The following is a 22,144-nucleotide window of genomic DNA, read 5'->3' as shown; positions in this document are numbered from 1 at the left end:
CAAATCTCAGATCTCCCCACCTGGGAGGGCCCTTATGCATCATCTTGTCCACAGTCCTCATTTCATCAGATGAACAATCATTCCGCCCCCAGCCCAATCACCCCATGGTCCTCAGGATCAGTGGCGGCCTGCCCTCACCCCTCCTCTGGAGAAGCAGAGGCGGGGGCATCACAGGCTGGCAGAGGTAGCTGGTGACTCATGTGCATGGAGAGGGCTCCTTCACAGAACAGTTTCCATCAGAGTTCTTCTGTGCTGAGCAAATTCAACAGCATGGAATCTGATGCCCCAAGGAATTGTATTTCCAATTTTAGTTTTCTGTTATCAACATTTCTCTTGCCGACTTCATCTAGGACTAGTACATATTGGATCCCTACTCTGTGCTAAGTGCAAGGTATGCTACTACTTTAAATCTCTAGATAATATCCTCATCCTTGAGAGGAGGGCAACAATGTTTGTGAAGTGTAGACATCAAGAATTAGGTACAGGGATGGCCAGCTGCCACACAGCTACTAAGTGGGCTATAAAATGCAATGGATCAGGATTATTGAAGTAAGAATCTGGAAAGCTTCTGAAATCCCTTTTTTTTCTCCCCTTTACAAGTGAGTTTGGAAATGGTGAGTCACAGGCCTGAGGTTTGCACAGCTGAATCTCAGGTCTAGGACTCCCCCAGATCTAGCATGTTGGCTCTCATTGGCACCATCTAGCATTTGCTCCAAAGCTACTGCCTGATGCATGTTTCACGGGAACTCTGACCCTCATTTTGGAAACTAGCCCCTGCTCCTGAGGTCAGTAGTGTCCATAGATGTAGGCCTCATCACTGTGTTTTGGATTACTCTCTCTGTCCTCTGGGGTCCTGAATAGAGCACTTGGGACAGCCCTACTGTGAGATTTGCCATAGTTTAGTCAGCCTCCATGTCAGATTATGTTGTGTATCTATTCAGAATTGTATACAGTAGGTATTAACAAAAGCAGTACTAAGAGGAAGTTAGAGCAATAAAGGCCTATAATTAAGAAAAAACAAAAGATCTCAAACAGCCCAACTTTGTACCTCAAGGAGCTAGAAAAAGAACAAACCGAGCCCAAAGTTAAAAGGAATAGTAAAGACTAGAACAGAAATCAATGAAATGGAGACTAGAAAAGCAATAGAAAAGATCAATGGAATTAAGACTTGTTAAGATAAATTAAATTGACAAACTTGAAGCTCAACCAAGAAAAAAAAAGATTCAAATAAACATAACCAGAAGTGAAAGAGGAGACATTACAGCCGATACCACAGAGATACAAAGGATCCTATGTTGACCCTCAGAATGGAATAGTGAGCAAAGGGGAAGGAATCGCTATTCTATGGGTAAAATGTTATGCAAAATGACTAAATGTAGAGCTCTGTTGTACAAAATGGTACCTGTAGTTAGCAATACAGTATTGTGTACTTTAAAATGTATTAAGATAGATCTCATGTTAGGTGTTCTTACCAAAACAAACACCAAAACCTACAAAAGGACACAAGGAAAGTTTTGGAGGTGATGGATCAGTTTAGTACCTTTGTTATGGTGATGTGTTTGCATATGTCCAAACTCATCAAGATGTACATATTAAATGCATGCAGTTTCTGTAGATCCGGTTTACCTCAATCAAGCAAATAATTTGCTAACTAAGTGAGCAAATGAATGAAAATCCTGACTTCCTTGCATCCAGGCTATGAAGTGAGGGTGGTCAGAGGACCGAAGAGCAGCTCAACCATTCAGTAGGGAGGCCAGATTCTGGCACCAAGCAGTTGACTTCAAATGTTGGCTTTGACTCAAATTAGTGGCTTAACTATTTTGAGTCTGTTTCCTCTTCTCTAAAAGAGGGTAATAATAATTCTTACTTGTATGGTTGTTGGGAGGATAAATGTTAGCTGTTGTTGATGTTCTTATTCTGTTAGGACCTACAATGAGAGGCTAAAATCTGGTCAACAGTCCTTGCTTGGATTGACTAGTCCATCGGAGGGATAGGGGCCATGGGCTACAGTGGCCTTCAGTAGACCCTTTCCAGATGTTTAGTCTTTGCTGCTCAGAAACATAAGCAAGCAAGCACAGGTGCATGTTGGCGCGAGCGTGCCTTGTGGGGGCAGCTGAGTCATTCTGGTTTAGATGTGGAGGCTGGATTCCACCGGGATAGGCAATCTATGAGTAGAAAAAGATGTGGGCTGGTTTTGTTGCCTTTTCTAAATTGTGCTATTTCCACGGAGTTCTATTTCAGTGAATCCTGAGTGACCCTCCGCTCTGGGGACCACAGCCAGACTTGGTGGAAGAACCTGGGTAACGCACTGCTGCCTCTTCCTGGGCATGCAGCGCCCTCTAGTGGTGTGGGGGCCAAGCGTCCACTCCAGGGTCCTTCACACAGGTGTTCTGATGAAGAGACGCTCTGGAGATTTCTGCCATCCCCTGGGCTGCCCTTCTTCCCTTGAAACCTGGAGCTCTAGGTACAAAGCAGGACAAGGGGAGCCTCCTGTTATGTTTAAACGTGGGCTCATGTCATGGGTCTGAGCTGTACCAGTAACTTGGATAGTTTGCTGTTTATTTGCCTGAGCAATTAGAGTCTGTCTCTTCAGAATTATATCCTGAGATTCAAGAGGGAAGATAATGCACAGTGGGAGCACCCCGAGGAAACCCAGCAGACTCTGGCACCCAGATTCGCATTTAAAAAATTAGTTACCTCGACTTCAATATTTTCCTTTCTCTACCAGATGCAATTGCTAAGGTCCTGAAAAAGAACTGAGGTGTCTCTTCTTTTGACAGATGTTAACCAAGTGCTGAACAGCAGGCCTCTAAAGCTTACATCCTACCCTCCAGGAGCTCATAAACCCAACCGAGAGAGGGAGCAATGCAAGAAAGTCACTTTTTTCGAGACTGTGGCATTGAAAGTTAATATCCCATACTTGCTTCACAGATAGGAAAGGAGTGATGGTTCTAATAATCAGACCCAGCCTATAGGGCACATCAGGGAGGAAGGTGGCAGCAATATTCATAGGAGCGAAGTAGCTTAGGGGTTAAATGGAATCCTTGTAGGTCTAATGCACCTTGAGAAGAAGGATTAGGAAAGACCTATGCCATAACCCCTGACCCAGCATCACACTCCTAGAATTTATTCTAGGCAAGTAATTTAGATAACATTTTCTGGATATGATTTTGTTTAGTTTGGGTAACAGGACTTTGTAAAGAACACAGAAAGCTGAAAGTAATCTAAATTTAAAGAATTATAACCTTTGGACAGACTATAATGTAGCCACATAAAAGTAGAATTAGGAGAACACTAAAGGTGGGGGAATATATGTAATTAAGTACAAATGTAAGAGCAGAATATAAAACTGCACCTGTTTATACCTAAAAAGGATGTAAACACTGAAACATACTAATGTATCGGGACAATGATTGGGATGTTAATGTTTTATTCTGACAAAAAATTGAAAATATATACATCTGTATATAAAATGTGATTATGTGAAGATCTTAATCCTAATACATATTGAATAATTTAAAAATACAGTTTATTCTCAGCTGTGCAAGAGTGAGGACAAAATGGCATGTGATGTCAGAACGGTGAACTCTCTTCTAAGTGGGGTGTTTTGTACTGACATCTTGAGTTAGTGACACATTAGCTGAATAATCAAAGTAGGAAAGTGTTTGTAGTCACTAGAGAGACAACCCAGGGGGCTGTGGGACCCAAATGCCTAAGTTTAAATTTGCACCTGTCCTATTTGACCTTTGTGACTCTGTGTTCTCATTGGTAAAGTTAGATAATGATAGGACATGTCTTTAATGTAGCTCTCACAAGAACCGTTTGTTAATATTTGTTTACGTACAAGAGAGTACCATAGAAGGTAGAGTTAATATCTAAAATTTTTTTTACATTTATTTTGAGAGAGATGATGTGAGTGGGGGAGGGGCAGAGAGAAAGGGAGACAGAGAATCCCAAGCAGGCTCTGCACTGTCAGTGTGGAGCCCAATGCGGGGCTTGAACTCAAGAAACTGAGATCATGACCTGAGCTGAAATCAAGAGTTGGACACTTAACCGACTGAGCCACCCAGGGGCCCCAGAGTTAGCATTTTTTTGATGTTTTATTCCTATCATCATCATCATCATCATCGAGTTGAGTGAGGGCCAGGAGGAGAGATTTTTATAGACTGGCATGGGGATAGGACAATGTTAGTTTCTGAGCAATCCCAATTCTTTTTTGGAGTAGAAGGTAACAGATGATGCCATGGGGCAAGTCTGTGGAGGGGTGTAAGTGCCTGAGCAGACTCTCAACACATCCCATGGGACCTTAACTCACAGGAAAGATGGAGACAAGCAGGCAAGATGTCCCATAAAGACATGCTTTGTGTCAATGACCAAGAACACAGATTTGGTTGGGAACGGCATTACCAAGAAGCCACTTCTGCAGCATCATCACTGAAATGCATATGGCAATAAATAAAACCTCTTATGGATTTTTATGCTCCAATTTCATGCTTGTGACACTGGAGAAAGTTCAGCAAGCAAATAAAAGAAATTCAGCTGGATTTTATTGAGTTAGCTGACTCAGCAGCAGACAGAACTTTAGATTGCACACCCATGAGTTCACGGTTTTTTTTCAATATTTACTGGGCCCATAAACCTGACAGGGGATAAGAAGGGTAAAACAACAGCCAAGGCTGTCGTGTGTCCCAGATGGTGCTACTTTTCTAAATGCTCCAACACGGAATGCCAGAGGCCCAGGTGGCAGGAACAGGGCTTGGGCATTCTGCAGCAGGTGCTCCACACAGTGGCGCCCCATGCAGGTAAGGGGTGGTTACTTCAGTGATGAGGAAAGAAAATCCAAGGCTCCAATCAGGAAGGTTGTGCAAGATATAGGTTCATATAGTCAAGTGAGGATGTGTGGTGCCACCACCAGGGCCTCAGACAAGCCTGGGTCTAGGCTCATTTATCCTAAATCCAGGTCCCCTGGAGTCCCTAAAACTTTTTGTGGAATTCACAGGTGTTGCTTCAATGTCTCTAAGAGGCAAAGAGATATCACCCACTTCAAAGTCCATAGCAAAGGTCAAGTGGCCCCAGTTCGACCACCTGCATGGAGAGTGGCTGAAAGGTACCAGCACCTACTTGACAGAAGTCCACTCCTCACAGGGGGTCAGAATCTGCCTGGTCCATGGCACCAGATGCCTTCTAAAATTTTATTTTTCACCATAAGAGGTTACAGCAGGAAGACTAAAGTGAGTTACAATCTCTAGATGGATCATCGATTGGACAAATATTCGTTGAGTAACTACCGTGTCAAACCTCTGTGAGATGCTGTGTAGACCAAAGAAGGTAAGTTCTATTAATTAGCTGGTATAATGAAAGTCGCATCTGAGCTTAAAAAAAAAAAAAACAAAAAAAAAAAAAAAAAAAAAAAACAGGACCCGATTCTAGTTCTTTCCTGGAAGGGCTTCTTGGTCTAGAAGAGGAAACAGTGACCAGGAACTGTAACTGAATGAATTTAACATTGTAGGTGCTCTGATAGCCCTCTGGGTTACTCCATGGGAGCCAGAGCAAGGTCACCCAAATCCCCTTAGGGAAGAAGATATAGTTCTAGAATGCTTCTTGCAAGAGATGACATTTGCACTCAATTTAGCTCAGGATTTCTCGATTTTAGCACTGACATTTTTAGCTGGATAAATCTTTGTTGTGTGTGTGTGGGGGGGGGGGACTATCTTGTTCATTGTAGGATATCTCTAGCCTCTACTTAATTGTGGAAACCAAAAGGTATCTCCAGACTTTGCCCAATGTCCCCGAGAAAAGGGGGCAAGAACCTCTCCCATTGAGAACCACTGATTGAGTGCATGAAGGCGGGTGGAAAAGTCTGGAGAACATAAGAATTTCAGCTTTATCTGTAGGTAGCAGGGAGTCCTTGGGAGGTTTTTACACAGAAGAATTGGATTTTACAAAGGTCACCCTGCAGCTCTGTGGCTTGTAGGACTGAGGCAGCAGCTAGTGATGTCCCCACTCAACTCAACTTCTAATTAGACAAGAGATCATGGGCCAACCACTGGTCTGATCCTGCTCCATACAGCATACCTACAAAGCAGACACAGGGAGGTCTTGTGCCTTCCTGCATGCCCTGCTTAGCTAGGTGTACTCCATGATGTTAGCGTGTCTGATCTCAAAGGGACAGGGGGTTCCCTCTTAGTGTGAGCATCACATGAGCAAAAGGACTTTGAAAAACATCAGAGGCAGATCCAGGTTCTGACTGAAGTGAGGCTCCATTGAAGTTCTGAGATTCAAAGAAGTTTTGGAGCGGAAGTAGACCATGGGGGTCATCTGACCCATCATATGTAAGTGGGCTGTGAAGAGAAAAGAGGGGCTCAGGTAAATGAACATTTTCCCCAAAGGCCCTGTCCCCCAGTAGTACATATGTGTGGGTTCCACACACTGGAAGAGGATTTCCGTTTCCCTGGAGTAACAATACAGGTAAAATAAGTTGTGTGGAATGGACAATTAGCATACATTCCATTTAGCTCATTCTGGGTGCATACAATGGGGGCATTAGCAACAGCAAGACCAAGATTTGTGGGCCACGAGGAATGGACTAGTTAATGCCTTGATTTTGTGTGGTATAGGATAGTGATTTCTTGCTTAAAAGAAGGCATCAGATGGGGAGAATTTGAATAACTCATGGAGCTATTACTATGTGACATTCTAATTTGAGCAATAGAAGACCATCTCCAGAGCTCTCAACTCTCTAGAGAGGATGTAACTTGCCCAAGGCCATACAACTAGCAGGGGACTTGGGTGGGACTGTCTGACCCTAGACCTCCCCCACCCACCCACCACCACTCCACCCCTGTGCTGGCCAGTGCTGGTTCTTTCCTTCCATTCTCCAGAGACATTTTTTCAAGACCTAGTGAAATTACAGATATTTAAACCCATTTCTGAAACACAACCATGATTCTTAGATAAAACATTGAGATCATCTGGAGGGTTTGTTCAAACAGATTGCTTGACTCCACCCTTTAGAATTTCACTCCTGGCAGTGCTGATGCCACTGGTCCAGGGATTTTTAAGCAACCTAATGATGTATTAGATAGTATTCATGTCTGAAGAGGTGGGTGATGTGTTTGGATAAATATCTCTTAGAAGTACCCCCCCCACACACACACACATCCAACACACATACAGTTTAACCTCTGATCCTGGTTGCTCATGACTGGCTTAATCAGCAGCCCCATCTCCTATTGTTAGCCTCTGCATTAATGTGCATTATTCATGGTTATCAAGTTGGATAACTGTGGTTGAAAGCCTTCTATTTTTATAATAATTAAAGGGTTTAGGGGAAAATAAGTTTAGCTGCTTATGTACCCTGAAGTAGCCTTGTTGGTTGGGGGCAAAAGACTGAGAGAAAAATGATTCCACAGATCCTGTCCATGGTGCTGAAGGGGCAAATCAGAGTTTTCAGTTCACGGGAGCTCACATCCCCAGGCCGGGATAGAATAGGGTCGTCTATCTTTTCCCTTCAGCCTCAATCCTAACAGAACAGGGAGGGGAGGGAAGGGAAAGGGGACTGGGCCCATGCCACAGGAGCAATAGGGCTTAGCTTTTCAGCTTCAAGAGCAGGGAAGAGATGACCCAGAGATGCCCAGCACTGATGCTAGCACAAGGTCATTGGCCATCCCACCCCACTCTGCAGGCCCCTCTGCTTCTCTTCTGGTTGTCAGAGTGCCACAAAAGGGGGTGGCAGGCAGGACAGCCTCAGCCTGTGAACTCTGAACGTGATAGGTTTAAACCTAGCTGTAGGATCTGTAAGATCATAACCCCATAAGCCTCATCTGTAAGTTGGCAATTGCAATGGTCCCTGCCCCAGAGTTAAAGCAGAAATGAAAGAGCAACTATAGCTGATCTTGAGTATTCCCACCGACATAGTCCCGTCTACTACCCCAGAGAACTACTGATGTTTGTATGCATCTAAGGGCATTATCTACACCCTGAGAAAATGCTTCTTATTCCCAGAAGGTGGCCCACAGCTTACCATGCCTTAGCTCCCCAAGTCATTCTATTAATTTTCTTTCATGCTCACAGGTTAGGATGTACCATACTGCTTCTTGGACTTTGATGTGCATGCAAATCATGTGGGTTTATCTTGTTAAAACACTGTCACTATTCAAAGTCTGGTCCAGGGACCAGGAGCACTGGCATCACCTGGGAGCTTGTTAGAAATGTAGAATCTCAGGACCCACCTTGACCTGTCGGAGCAGAATCTGTCGTTTAACCAGCTCCACAGGTGATTTGTATGCGTGCTAAAGCCCAAGAAGCCCGGGCTCAGGAAGTGTGGCTCAGAGACCTGCTCTGATGGCAGTGTTTCAGAGGCACGCTATTCCTGGGTCATTGCAGATGTGATCCTCTCTCCTGATAGTGTTAAGAAATGTGAAGTAAACAATTTCTTAGCATTTCCTGTTAGATTATTTTCCCGTGATTTTAATCCTAGTAGTAACTCCACAAAGCAAATACCAAATTCCGTAGGTGAGCAGACTGGGAGTTGGTAACTCTGTGACCTTAGGCAGGTAGTGTTAACTTTCCAAATGGCTGGGCCAGGATTGGACCCCAGATCTTTCTTTCCCGGGTGCATTAAAGTGTTTCTCTGCTCAGCAGACGTCACATGGAGAACCTTCACGTCTGCCCGGGTCACCACTCAGATACCCTTTGTGTCCTCTTCCAGACAGATGAAACAAATTCTAGCAGAATAGGATTGCATCCTAATAACAGTGATGCTCTGTGCCATTAGTATGTCCCTGGCACGACATCACCTTAATCTCCTTTGAATACCACAATGATCGCCAATGAGACCTAGGTGTCCCAGATGAACAGATGTGATGGCTAAGCATAGGAAATAAAAGGGACTTCCTCACAGGCATTACAGCTAGTCAGAGGTGGGCTGAGCCTGGACTTGAGTAAAGAATGCTCTGATTCCGAAGTCCAAAGTTTTAAGTGACATGAATGACCAGGCTTAACCCAGGGCTTAGCACCGTGTTTAATATGTGTCTATTGACTAAATCACTTCATACTTGGATAACTCACTTATTCTCTGCATTAGAACTTGGGGATGCAGCATACCAGCAGAAGGGTCTGTGCACAGAAAAATGCCATGAGGTGTAGAGAACACAGGGTAGCTGCCCATTAAGTGCTCATTCCCCTTGATCTCCTGATCCTCTACTCCCTCAATGTTCAAAAAGTTGTTTAGGCCAAGCAGAATTGCACTCAGGAGACGTAAAAGAACTAGACATCCCAAGAGATACAGGCATCCTCTTCAGGAGCCATCAAGCAGGGGGTAAGATTCCTCTCCAAACAGGAAGCAGAAAGGCTAGGACCCCAGGGAGCTCACTGCAGTAGGTGCTACTCACCGGTCTCCTGCAGCATCCCACATGCTGGCACCTTGCCTGCAGCACCTGTCTGGGACGAGCTGTGATTCCATGAGCCAACACTGCACTAGCTGCTTGCCAGGGCATCACCCATGTGTCTTCTGCATCATAGGCAAGGAAAGCAGTGATTGTCATCTCTTGTATTGAGGCCCAGAGCAGCAGCACCTGGTAGAGATGCTCAAGGCTCTGTTTTGGAGACTATCAGGGGCTATCTGAGCAGAGACAGGTAAGGAGGAGAGAAGGAGCACTGTGAGGGCTCTGGGGTTGAGGGTATCCAGTGATCTCTGAGAGCTTTTTTTTTAATTTTTTTTTTAAAGTTTATTTTTTTGAGACAGAGAGAGACAGAGCATGAACGGGGGAGGGTCAGAGAGAGGGAGACACAGAATCTGAAACAGGCTCCAGGCTCTGAGCTGTCAGCACAGAGCCCGACGCGGGGCTCGAACTCACGGACCGCGAGATCATGACCCGAGCTGAAGTCGACCGCTTAACCGACTGAGCCACCCAGGCGCCCCCTCTGAGAGCTTCTTTAAGAATATAGAGGACAACATTCCCAGAGCTACATCTTATGTGCCCAGCATTGGTAAACAAGGGATGCTTCTGCCAAGCATCTTCTGTTGGATGCAGACAAAACTTACTTAGCTTTTCATTCTCAAAATAAGCCAACAAGTACAGCAGACAAGGCACAGAACAGAAGCTCCCAGAGCCCTGGGCTTCCCTGATTACTAGTTCATAAAACTAGCCAGGTGGCCATTGTCACCACTACACCATCACTGAAGCCATCACTAGGCTCTTCAGAGCAGGCAAGCAGCTCTGGACATTCTTAGACTGGGTGTATCTAGTTCTCCATCAATGTTAGCTGACCCAACCAGTCCTGGCATTCAAAGTTAACTGGAAGCCAGAAATAGAACTACTTTACCCTCTTGGTCAGCAGAGAGCAAGAATTCTACCCATTGCTATCCACAGGGTTAGAGTGTTAGTTCTTAAATCTGCTGTAACAAGTTACCAATCTGTCTCAATTCTGGAAGCTAGAAGTTTGAAGTCAAGGGGACAGATTTCATTCCTTATGGAGGCTCTGAAGAACTTGTTCCATGACACTCTCCCAGCTTCTGGTGGTGGCCATCAATCCTTAAGGTCTCTTGGCTTGTAGATTATCCCCTCCAATCTTGGTCTTTATCTTTCATGGCTTTCTTCCTATGTGTCTGAGTCCAGTTTCCCCTCTTCTCATACAGATACCAGTTACTGAACTAGGACCTTGAATCCTAGCTCACTGAATCCAATAGGACTTAATTTTAACTTGATTACATTTGTGAAGATGGTTTCCAAATAAGATCATAGTCACAAGTACAAGTGACTAGGACTTGAACATCTTGTTGAGGGACACAATTCAACCTACTAGTCACTAGGGACCAAACATTCTCTAGCCTGAATCCTCAGGGAAGGCAGCTAGAGTTCAATTCTTTTACCCAGCTTATGCAATATGGAAATGTATTTAGAACATTTTAGTTAGACTATTTATCATAGATCCTCATGATTTCACAGAAGAGAGCCCATTTCCCATACTGAATAGGTTAATTAGAAAAACATTGAGTATCGGGGCACCTGAGTGGCTTGGTCAGTTAAGTGTCTGACTCCGGCTCAGGTCACGATCTCATTGTTCACACGTTCGAACCTGACATCGGGCTCTGTGTTAATGGCTCAGAGTCGAGAACCTGCTTTGGATTCTAGGTCTCCCTCATGCTCTCTCTCTGCCCTTCCCTGCTTGCACTCTCTCAAAAACATTTAAAAAAAGAAAAACCGAGTATTTATGAAAGATAAAGTTGACCAAGCACCCACACGTGGAGGTGGACTTTCTGATTGATTTCCTTAAGTGGGTAATTGTTCAAGTCATGGTTTAGTTCACTAATACTTCCTCAAAGCGAGGTGCTTGTATTGATGAGTGTAAAGAGGTTGTAACATTTATAGAACACATTTATTTTTGTTCTAGCAACCAAGTGAAGTAGATACTGCTATTATCTTTGGGTAATTAATAAGCAACCTGAGGAAGAGAGATTAAGCAACCAGCTATGGACACACAGGTAATAAATTGTAAAGGAGGATTTAAAATATAGGCTACTGACCCAAATTGCTCCCTGAACTGAGCCCTTTCAAACAGATGGGGAATGGCTCTCATTCTATAGATCAGTGATCTTGGTTGGGTCACTTACTTGCCAACAGTGCCAAGACTGACATTGTTCACTCTGATGGGATTTTTGAGGATCAATGTGGGTAAAGATGTCCTGTGAGCTCCAAGCTGACAGACCTTAGAGCTTAGAGACAGACAGGGTTGAGAGAAGAGTTTTCTGTTTCCAGAGTGGTCTGTTGCAGCTGTAGCTCTTTTGGCAAAAAGAACAGGTGTGGAAGATCACTTAGGTATAAAAAATAGCCTCTCTTGAGTTCGTGGAAATGCAGTGAAGTGTCTCTTTGAGGCATCATTTTCAGGCTGAGTCTGATTAGAAGGTGGTTAAGCAGGACTGTTCCATAGAGCCAAATTTTAATTGGGTTGGGGGTCTTCCTGTGTAGTCCACCCTAGGTCTTCTCTGAGGAGGGTCATTTGGCTTTCCAGATGTTTCTTCCAAAGAGTAAAGATTTCCTCTTACTTCCTCAATCAGCCTTTCTTCAATATATACTTCTGAAAATGTTTAAGAAAAATGTGTTTCACCATTTTTATGTATTATAACTACACTTTAGATACTTGGAAACCAGAGAATAATGTCTAACAGCCTCCCCCAACTACATTGCAAGGCTTATAGTCTTTGTACTTGTTTTGGGACATTCTTTTTATGCATTTCAGTTTTTGTGTCAGATCATGGCACACATTTAGTGCCATATCCTGTTTTTCTACTGCTTATTCCAGAAGTATTTTTCCACATTGCTTTAGACTCATTTGGAAGTACCAGTCCATTGCATGCATGTGCTATAATTAATATACCCATTTCCCAGTTATTGATTAAGGCTCTTCCTAGTTTTTCCCCCATTAAAATGCCTCCAGAAGATTTATTTATATAGGTGTTGCTTTTCTTTCTCAAAGAATTATATCCTTAGGCTCTGATCCCAGAAGTGAATTATTGGGTGAAAGGCTCTGAAGATTTCTGTGGCTCTGGAAGTACTTTGTCAAATTGCTTTCCCGAATAGTCATTACACTACAGAGGGGCAGCGAGAGGGTTTTAGCCACCTCCACCAGTGATAGTGTTTTCTCCTTTAACCACAGATATTTTGAAAATTCATTGTTTGGATTTAGTTTCTTTGTTCCTTGGTGAGGTTTGCCATCATTATATATAGATTTGCTTCATAGTCCTGATGCTGTTAAGTCATGTGTCCTCTATGTGTGAGATCTCTAAGCGGTATTTGGCATCACTGGAGACTCTCTGGCACAGGGCAGCCAGGGTGATCACACAGATACAGGGTCCACATAGTGGGACAGGGATGCAAGCTCTGTGGTGAGTGGGCTTTGGGGGAACTGAATGGTTACACAGAGGTGAGAGGAGAGCTGAGACACAAGGTCCAGGGAGCATGGTGTGATCAGTTGCCATTCTCACCCCAAATGGAAGAGAAAGCCTGGGAATGAGGAGTTAGAACAGCCACTGTCCAAAGGTGTGGGCTTATCTTCTAACCTGGAGCCTATGGCAGGAGCCTAGACATTAGCCCCATCTGGGATTGGTCTGCTAAGCATCTGGCCCAAGTGGCCATTACTGGCCATGAAAGAAGCTGATCAATGTTGTGGAGATTCAGGTCTCACCATCAAGGGCCCATGGCTCAGCAGGAGGGACAGCCAGCCTCAGAGGAAATGCTACAGATGGTTACAGGGGCTGCATTTGTAGCTCCTAGAACTCTAGTACAGCACATGTCCCATGGCAAATTCTCGGTAAGGATGTGGCAGATGAGTTAGCAGGTAACAGAAAGGTGGTCAACACACGTGAACTGTCGTGGAATCAGGCTGTGTGCCAAGGCTAAGGAGCTGAGGTGTTGGTATCAGGTGAGAGGCAAGTGTCAGCAGCTCAGGAAAGCCCTAAAGGAGGTAACAGCAGAAGGCTGCTGCTGGCAGGACTTCCAGTAACGGAAGCCACAAGTTCTTGGCTGAAGGAAGAGCCCGGTGGACCTCCTGGTGTGTAGTACATAAGGACAAACTAGTCAACATAACTTTATGTCCCCTCTGGTCGCTCAGCAGGAATCCAGTCTGCACATACATGATTGCAAAAGCCAAAATATGTGTGAAAGTCACAGATCTGAGCAAGATAGAACTGATAGAGATGTTAAGGACAACCAGTTAAAATCCTGTGATTTGTTGGTCGAACTGAAGCCCAGGACATTCTGCTGCTCAATGCCATGTTGGGTTAGAAGTCAAGCTTGTACATTCCACGTCTCCCATCTTCTAGCTCCGGAGTTGCCCTTTGGGGCCAATCCAGCACTCCATCCTCTGTTGGGCCACAGAAGACATCTAATCTGAGTCCTTTACCTGTATTCTTCTGCCAAGCCCTGAGTGGACTTGACCAGTCCAGGATACTCTTTCTACATTTAGCCCCAGAGTCCACAGTGGCCCAAGGGAGTCACAGACTCTCTGGAAGTGGAAAACTTTAAGTATGTGCAGAACAGCCACACTATCCATTTGTGGTTTTCCCCAACTGCACAGGGGCATTTCCAGGTTAGGGGGCTCCTGGTCCGTGCCTTGGGTGACAGGGATACATCACAGGGATATAGAGCAGGAGCTCTGGTGACAGGGATGCATCATGGGGATATAGAGCAGGAGCTCTGGTGGCACCAGACCTGGACAGAGCCCTTAGCTCTGCAATTAACATGCCTTGTGATATAAGGGGGTCCATCCCATCTCCGTATCTCAGTTTCCCCATCTGTCAAATGAGGAGCCTGTGTCAGGTGCTCTCCCAGGCCCCTTCCCACTTCTGGAAGACTATAAGCAGCTGTTTTCTTGGAAATAGTTTCAGTTGCTTGTATTTTAAGCAAGACTGAAGATTTTATCTTCCCCTGGGAGACACACAGGCATTGGGCAAGTGTCCCAGCACCACCTCAGCAGAGAGCTGGCTGCTGTCTGTCCCCAGGTCCACTTCCCAGCAGCAAGGTAGGGATGGCATTTCTACCCCCCCACTTAGGGTTTTATGGCTGCCCTGAGAATTACATTGACAGAAGACAGATGAGCAGGAGAAAAGTGTGCACATTTAATATAAGGCTTATGGGATGTAGAGACTTCTTAAGGAATGAAGGTCCGAAGAAATGACAAAACTTATGATTTCTATTTGGTTACTTTCCCACGATTGCCTCTTTGTTCAAACTGACTCTATGGGATGATAAGGGGAGATAAGAACTATTTGACAAGGTCTGCTTGTAAAGAATTCTCTGGGTCTCAATTTCTCCTCCTTAATCAGGATGGGATTCTCCTTCTCTTATAGATAGGATCTCTTTCACATGGGAATTTCACTTCTGCTTTTAAGGAGGGATTGCTATTTATTTTAAGTACCTTGAACTTAAAATGGTCAATATGCCAGAGACATATTTTAGCATAGTGGGTTGTGAATTCCTTCTGCACCATTTCAGAAGTTTTGCTGCCAGGAAAGCAGAGCCCAGTCACACTTCAGGCTCTTTGAAAGGCACAGGTCTGGGCATAGCAAAATGGGCAAGGGTTCTCTCTGGATCAGGGGATCCTGCTTTTGAGGGACTTTGCAGCATGACAGCCAAGGAGACAATAGGCTTTGCTGACAAAATGAAGTTCCATGGAAGCTAACTTGATGAATTTCAGAGTATAGCTGATATCACAGCAAAGAATCTACTCAGTTTGGCTAGACATTGTATGCTGTGTGTCTCTACTCTTTCTGGGAAAATCTGTCTGAAAAAGTTTTGCTGGCTGGTCTATAGTGTAACAAGGAACACGATTTTGAGGTGTTCACCATCTACCTTGGTGGTAGGAAGCTCAGGTAGTAGGAATTATGTGACAGGAAGTTCTAAAATGCTAAAAGCATGGACTTTGGAGTCAGAACACCTGGACTCCTGCCCTGTCCTGGCAGCTTCCAAGAGCTTGGTCTGGACAATCTACTTAATGTCTCTAGTTCCCTACCTCAAGATTAGGGAGGGTACTGCTCACCTCAGATTTGCTGAAGATTAATAGAGGAGTATGGCAAACATTCAACAGCAGTCTGGGGTTTGGAAGGACTGTGGTCATGATCGTCTACTAACACGGACATTCTCATCTTTTCCATTTTGATTCCAACGCTGCCTTATTTGGAAGTGACTGCCCTTCTGACATGATAGAACATCACCCTCTGAGACCTAGCAGGGACTTCAGATAAGTACTTATTTCATACCTTTTGCGGTTTGTCAGGTGAAGAACTAGGTGCTAAGGAGACAGATTCCCTTGTTCATTTATTAAGTATTTACTGACCCCAAACCCTACAAATCTAAACATTGGATCTCAGATCCCCAAATCTTCAGCTAGGGAATTCACATCTTGAGGACCAAGAGGTGGAAATCTCAAGTTGGTGACAAATGCTGAATTAGAAGATTCTGGCTATACTTTCACAAAATATTACTTTTATAACCAGCTTGCATAATTTCAACTGAAAATAACAGCTTTTCTTATGGCACACCACCATTATTTGCTGCTTGCTGCTCATGGTTTGTTTGGCGATATTTGGAGAGCAAACCCAACTAAGGTAACCTCAGACAACTAAAACTTCCAGGTAACACTTCAGATTAATCCTCAGGCTGCCTGGTAACAGTATGGGCTTTTTGTTTCCTCTGTGTGGGATTGCAATTGGGTTTGTGTGGACTCTACTGATAGGATGGTCTTGAAGTCATTATTGTAACCCCAGGAACTTTAAGGAACTTGGAGCAGAGGTCTTGCTCAATGCACATTCTTGGAATGGCAGTTCTGGTCATATTGGAGTCAGCCAAAGCAATCTGTTAATTTGTTCATTTCTTAAGTGTCCATTGAGCCTCTCTTGCCTGCCAAGCCCTCTGGAGGGTATACAAATGAATCAGATGAGGGCTGTGCTCTCAGCCTAGAAGAGAAGGCAAGACAAGCCTAGTATAGGGTAGAGAGAACTGGGGAACCCAGGAGAACAGAACTGATAACAAGCAGTTGGATTGGGCTGGGACAGTATTCACCCCGTACATCACTGTATACATACCCAGCAATTTTCCCATAGTAGCTTACAAATTCTCACCTACACGGACTGTCAGTTTATGAGCAAATGTAGCTCAAAGATGTTATCAACTTGCCCCATGTCACCACAGAGCTTGTATAATGACAATTTGAAACAAGGTTAACCTGTCCCTAATACAAAATCTCCTCCCAATTTTGTTTGGCTGATGTTAAAATGGAGTGTGGGCAGGGAGGCAGGGTGTGTTTGAGACATAGCAAGTGAGAAGTAGAAGGTGGCATGCCAGGCCCAGAAGGACCCTCAGTGCCAGCTGGAATTTGGGCTTTAACTTGTATGCACTGGGAGCCATTCTTGTTTGTTCTGGCCATTCTTTTTCCACAGAGGATGATAAGACCACTGGAGGCAGGGAGAAGGATTCAGAGGCTGCAGCAGGGATTTGAGCTGGATGGGGAGCCAGGAACAAATGTGCTTTTCTGCACCATGAGGCCTGGGTTGGGGCTGGGGTGAGTGCAGCTAATTATTGAAGGGGCTCTACACATATGCTATGTTGGCATGTTATTTTGAGAAGGCACTTGAGGAAAAGATGTAGGAAAGCCTTCTGACCACCCACCCCCTCCTGCCCAAAAGATGGTCTCAAAAAATATTCTTCTCTTCCTAGCACAGAATGGGCACCGTTCTCGAGAAAATTTTGTCCCCTGAGACTGGGAGACAACACTAGTCTGGGCCTGAACAAACCAACCTACTAAAGTAACCCTTCCCCTCCCTCTCTGTTTGCCCATGCATTTCCTAGCCCATCCCCCAACTTACTGCCCCCAGGCTGAGCCACACTGGCCACATCTCCACAGGTTATCACTCTGGGTGTAGGACAGTATAAAAGCTTTGGGGACTAATAGCTTCTTGGAGTCTCGTTTTCCTTCTGAAAACTCCAGTGTAGATGTAAGAATATTAAATTCATAGGTTTTCCTCCTGTTCATCTGTCTTCTAGCAGCTTAATTCCTAGAAGCCAACAGGGTAGGAGGTTTTTCCTCCCATACTGGGGAACAGACATCAGGTAGGTCTTCATTTCTGGTTTGCTAATGGTTGTTACAGTCCCCATTTTGTTGGCAGAGGCCTGTAAGCAGTAGGAAGTTGAACAAGCAGACCCTTCTTTGCCCAGCATTTACTCAATACATGACATTCACACACTTGAATGACACACTCACGTAAGCAGTGGGCCTTCACCTTACGTTCATCCCAAATTCAGGATGGCGGGAAGATGCAGGAATGTGCAGCTTCCATGGAGGCAAAGTTGATGGGCTGCCAGAGAATTCCTAGACCGCTCTGAGCAAAGATCCAGCCAGTGGAGTCATTGGATCTATGCTGATAGGCACTAGAACGTTCACTCCTCGGCCCTGGGGTCTGAGGCTCAGAAGAGTCAAATAATGTGTTCAAGTACACACTGCTAGTAAGAAGCTGAGCCAGGATCAATTGTTCCAGCTCTATCACTGCCTTTCTGTAAGTTTGGAATTATTCTTCAAAGGATTTCTATGGGAACTAAATAATGAATAGAATTCCTAGTTTAGAATCTAGCACCTACCAGGTGCCTGAAGCACAGGAACATACCTTTCTTTACTGCAGAAGTACACATAGCTTCCTAATCACAGAATGTTAGAATCAATGATATATCAGAGCAATCTTATAACCCGACTTCCTTGCTGTACAAGAAACAGAATCAGATGGGGTTTGGGGGCTGCTCTGGTGGGAGTTCGGTATTGACCCAACTAGGGCTAACCCTCCCATCTCCTGACCCAGGATCCTTTGTTATTTCTACACCACGCTCCCCCCGCTTCGGGCTTTCACCCACCTCCTGCCGCACAGGGCAGCTCTCCAGCCTTTGCTTCCTTCTCTTTTCCCCTTCCTCTCTTCGGTCTCTTGTCTCCTACATTTATTCACTCACTCAGTCACTTAATGTTTAGTGACTGAGTCAATGTTTGCGGTGTGCGAGGCACTCTGTTGGCACTAGAGATGCAACTGTGTGACAGTTTGGGTTTTTGTATGACATTGTGGGATTTCATACATCCTGGAGTTTGAATAATTTTAGATGTGGCGTCTTCTCTGTGTTGGCCTCAGACTTCATCATTCCCTCTGGTTCCCCCTCCTGATTCAAACCCCTGTAGGCTTTTCAGCTGATGAGCACGGTCTTCTCCTCCCTTCCCCTGCAGACAGTAGGAATCCCATACAGGGGAACCAGAGCTCCTTGGGGAAATAGGAAATCACAGGTCTGGACAAGGAGATATTCAAGAGGAGCCTGGGGCAGTTTGATAGCTTCCTTGAATTCTGGTACAAAAAATAATGGGCCTTATCAAAGGGATCTAAGAGCCAATATGAAGGAGCTCCTGTTGACAAAAGATGGTAACTTTTTGTAAAATGATCTTATAAACTACGAACACCCAATAATTATGAACTTATGCACACATGAGATCAAGAATCATTTGATTCCAGAGCATTAACACTTGTGAGAAAAAGTGTTAAGCATATTCCTACCATTCCTGAACTTGTATTTCAAGGTAAGCAAATAGTGCTAGTTGAAGATTGTGAATCATATTGAAAGGAGTGGCATAACCAGATTAAATAAGAATCATCCATTGATGAAACCATTAGATGATGTTTTAATAAGGCAGCTTATAATGGAGAAATCAGATTCACCTGCATCTCTGATCAGTCCACTTAGTAATCCTCAGGTACTACCACTTGCCTCTTGATGTGTTGCACGTGAAACACACAGAAGCAGTTATGAAGTGTTTATGCCAAAACATTCATTATACTGTTTAACAGAACTGAAGTTCAGCAAATAAGGCACAAGCAGAATTTGGCGAATGGGCTGTGTGTGTATGGCCTTCACACAAAGAATGGTTTTATTTACAACCCTTAAATCTAAGAACCAAAGGATGTGTTGAGAGACCATATGTGATCTCCAAAGCCTGAAACATTTGCTATCTAGCCCTTTAGAGAAAAAGGATGTTCCCCAGGTATCTGGGAAAATTCAGGGTTGCCGATTAGAGGAGGATAGCACATAGATTCAAGCAGGCCAACCCAAAATGTGGAACAACGTTATTTTACCAATTTTCTGTAACAGGAGGTAGAAAGAAAAATTGGGATGAGGAGCTGGATGGCTGGGGACAAAACATTCGAAGGATACAGCATTGTTATAGGTGGGCATTTGGTTCCCGACCTAAAATATATACTTTTGACAATAGGAAAATGTAAGGGTGCTTCATTTTGTAGCCAATTACATGGCACGTTGAAAATGAAGCATTTTTTTTTTTAGAGTTATGTAATGAGAAAGTGACATATTTGGAATTTGCTTCAGAATACTTCAGTGAAGAAATAAAAGGGAAAGGAAAAACAAGGGCTGATGAAGTGTATGTGAGAAAATACTGATTGTTGAATCTGGGAGATTTTTATTACAAAAACTCCCAAACTTTAAAGGCCAAGTAGTATGATTGTGCTTGAGTCTAACAAATCAGTGCTGAGATGATTTTATAGATCTCTTCAGGCCATAGGATGCCCAATATCTTATTAAACATTTCTGAGTGTGGTGGTGGTGGTGGTGGGGGGGGGGGTGTTTCTAGAAGAGATTAGCATTTGAACTGGTAGGTGGAGTAAAGACTTTGCCAACTATCCTAAGTCATCCTCCACAATTTGTTCGTTGGGTGGCCAACTAACCATGGTGACAGGGATGAAAGTTATGCATGGGCCAAATAGCACAGATTCCCATCTACCAAGGTTGATTTAACCATCTCAAACTTGACTGACCAGCCTTCTGGCAACAGGGATCAAACCTTAATCCTGGAATGGTACCCATTACTCTTGGAGACCAACTTGGAGGTAAGCAGGGTCTATGGAGCTCATTCTACCCTAAAAGGGCAGTGGCTTATATCTGATCCTCTAGATGTTCTGGGTTTGCCTTTTTTATGGGTCTTAGCCACTGTTACTCTCCAAGGCCTTACTGAGCATATGATCCACTAGCCTGGACCTTACACAATACCTCAGTAGATCAGGGTCCCTACTTTACATGACAGGAGGACAGTGATCAGGAGTATACAAGTTGTAGGCCATACTGGGAGACCCATGAGCTGCCCTCCTGATGAAGCCTGAATAGCCATGAAGGGGAAAGCTTTAGGGGAGCTCAGCCCCAGCCTCCAGGATATAGTAGATGCACTGAATCATATGTGACAACTATTCCCAAACCTGTAGATTTTCCCTACTGGGGACACAGAAGGGTAGAAGCCAGGGTGTCCTCACTTATTCCCAATGTCTGACTTGGCACCTTTGCATTTACTCCCCTAGTAAGTCTGGGCCTTGCAGGATAAGATGTTCTGATCTCCTCCCCCCAGTGGGGAGGAATTTCACTGTGAGGAGGCCAAGCAAGCTTTAGCTTTTGGGAACCTCGGGTTGCTGGTGTCCAGAGACCAGCAGACAAGAAGGGCTGCTGTCTTGGTCAGAGTAATTAGTCCCAATCATCAGGAGATGGGATGGCTCTTGTGTAAAAGGAGCAGGAAGGAATATGGTGGCACCCAAGTAGCCCATTAGGCTACTTCTTAGAGCCCCTTTGCTTAGTGGTGATGGCAAATGGCAAGTACAAATGGATTCAGTGCCTCAGGGAGGAGAGGCTGGACCCAGCAGAGGTGCCCAGTTTTGTGGACTCAAAACCGTTCTCTGGTGGGGACATGTTTCATCCTACTTATCTCTCTTTTCTCAGTTTCTTCCAGGAAGACAGGCCTGTGGGATTCTGAAACAGCCACCCCTGGATCTGTGCAGAGACCACTCCAGGTGTCCTGTCACCATCACACTGCCCCCACCTGCTCACGTGGCAGGTGGTGTGCAAGGACTTTCCATGTTACGTGGCAACCCCTGCTAGCTTCCTTCCTCCTGCCAGTGATGGTCCTTGGGGCCCTTTCTTATCAAGTGCCTACATATTACATTGAGTTTGCTTCATGGAGAACCTACCTGAAGCCGCTTGTATCTGATATTCCCAGAATATTCCTGCAGAATGTTTCACATTCCTGCAGAACATGATCATGTGCCCATCATTCTGATTTATGGCCACACTTCAGGGAACAAATGGTTTAAGGTAGTTGCATTATAATTCCCCCTCCCATCTCAGAAATTACTTGTAAGAACATAATTCCCCTCCGATGCAGCTTTGAGCTCTGTCTCCTCCTAAAGTCCATTAGTGTTCAACTAGAAGAGCTGCAGTAAAAACCAGTTCCATCTGAATATCACAAAAAAGGTCTTGTTTTCTGTTTGTTGAGTGACTGTTAGCCAATAAACATTTGTGTAGAATTTTACAAGTCAAATCTGATTAATGAGTTCTTCCCTTGGTCCATACAAAAATCCTGGGAGGGGCACCTGGGTGGCTCAGTCGGTTAAGCTTCTGACTTCAGCTCAGGTCATGATCTCACAGTTCGTGGGTTCGAGCTCCACATCAGGCTCTGTGCTGACAGCTCAGAGCCTGGAGCCCACTTCGGATTCTGTCTCTCTCTCTCTCTGCTCCTCCCCCAGCTCATGCTCTCTCTTTCAAAATAAATAAAAACATTAAAAAAATTT

Source organism: Panthera leo, chromosome F2 (assembly GCF_018350215.1).
Source record: "Panthera leo isolate Ple1 chromosome F2, P.leo_Ple1_pat1.1, whole genome shotgun sequence".
NCBI lineage: Eukaryota > Metazoa > Chordata > Mammalia > Carnivora > Felidae > Panthera > Panthera leo.
The sequence above is the reverse complement of the archived record's forward strand: the minus strand, read 5'-3'. Positions refer to the sequence as shown.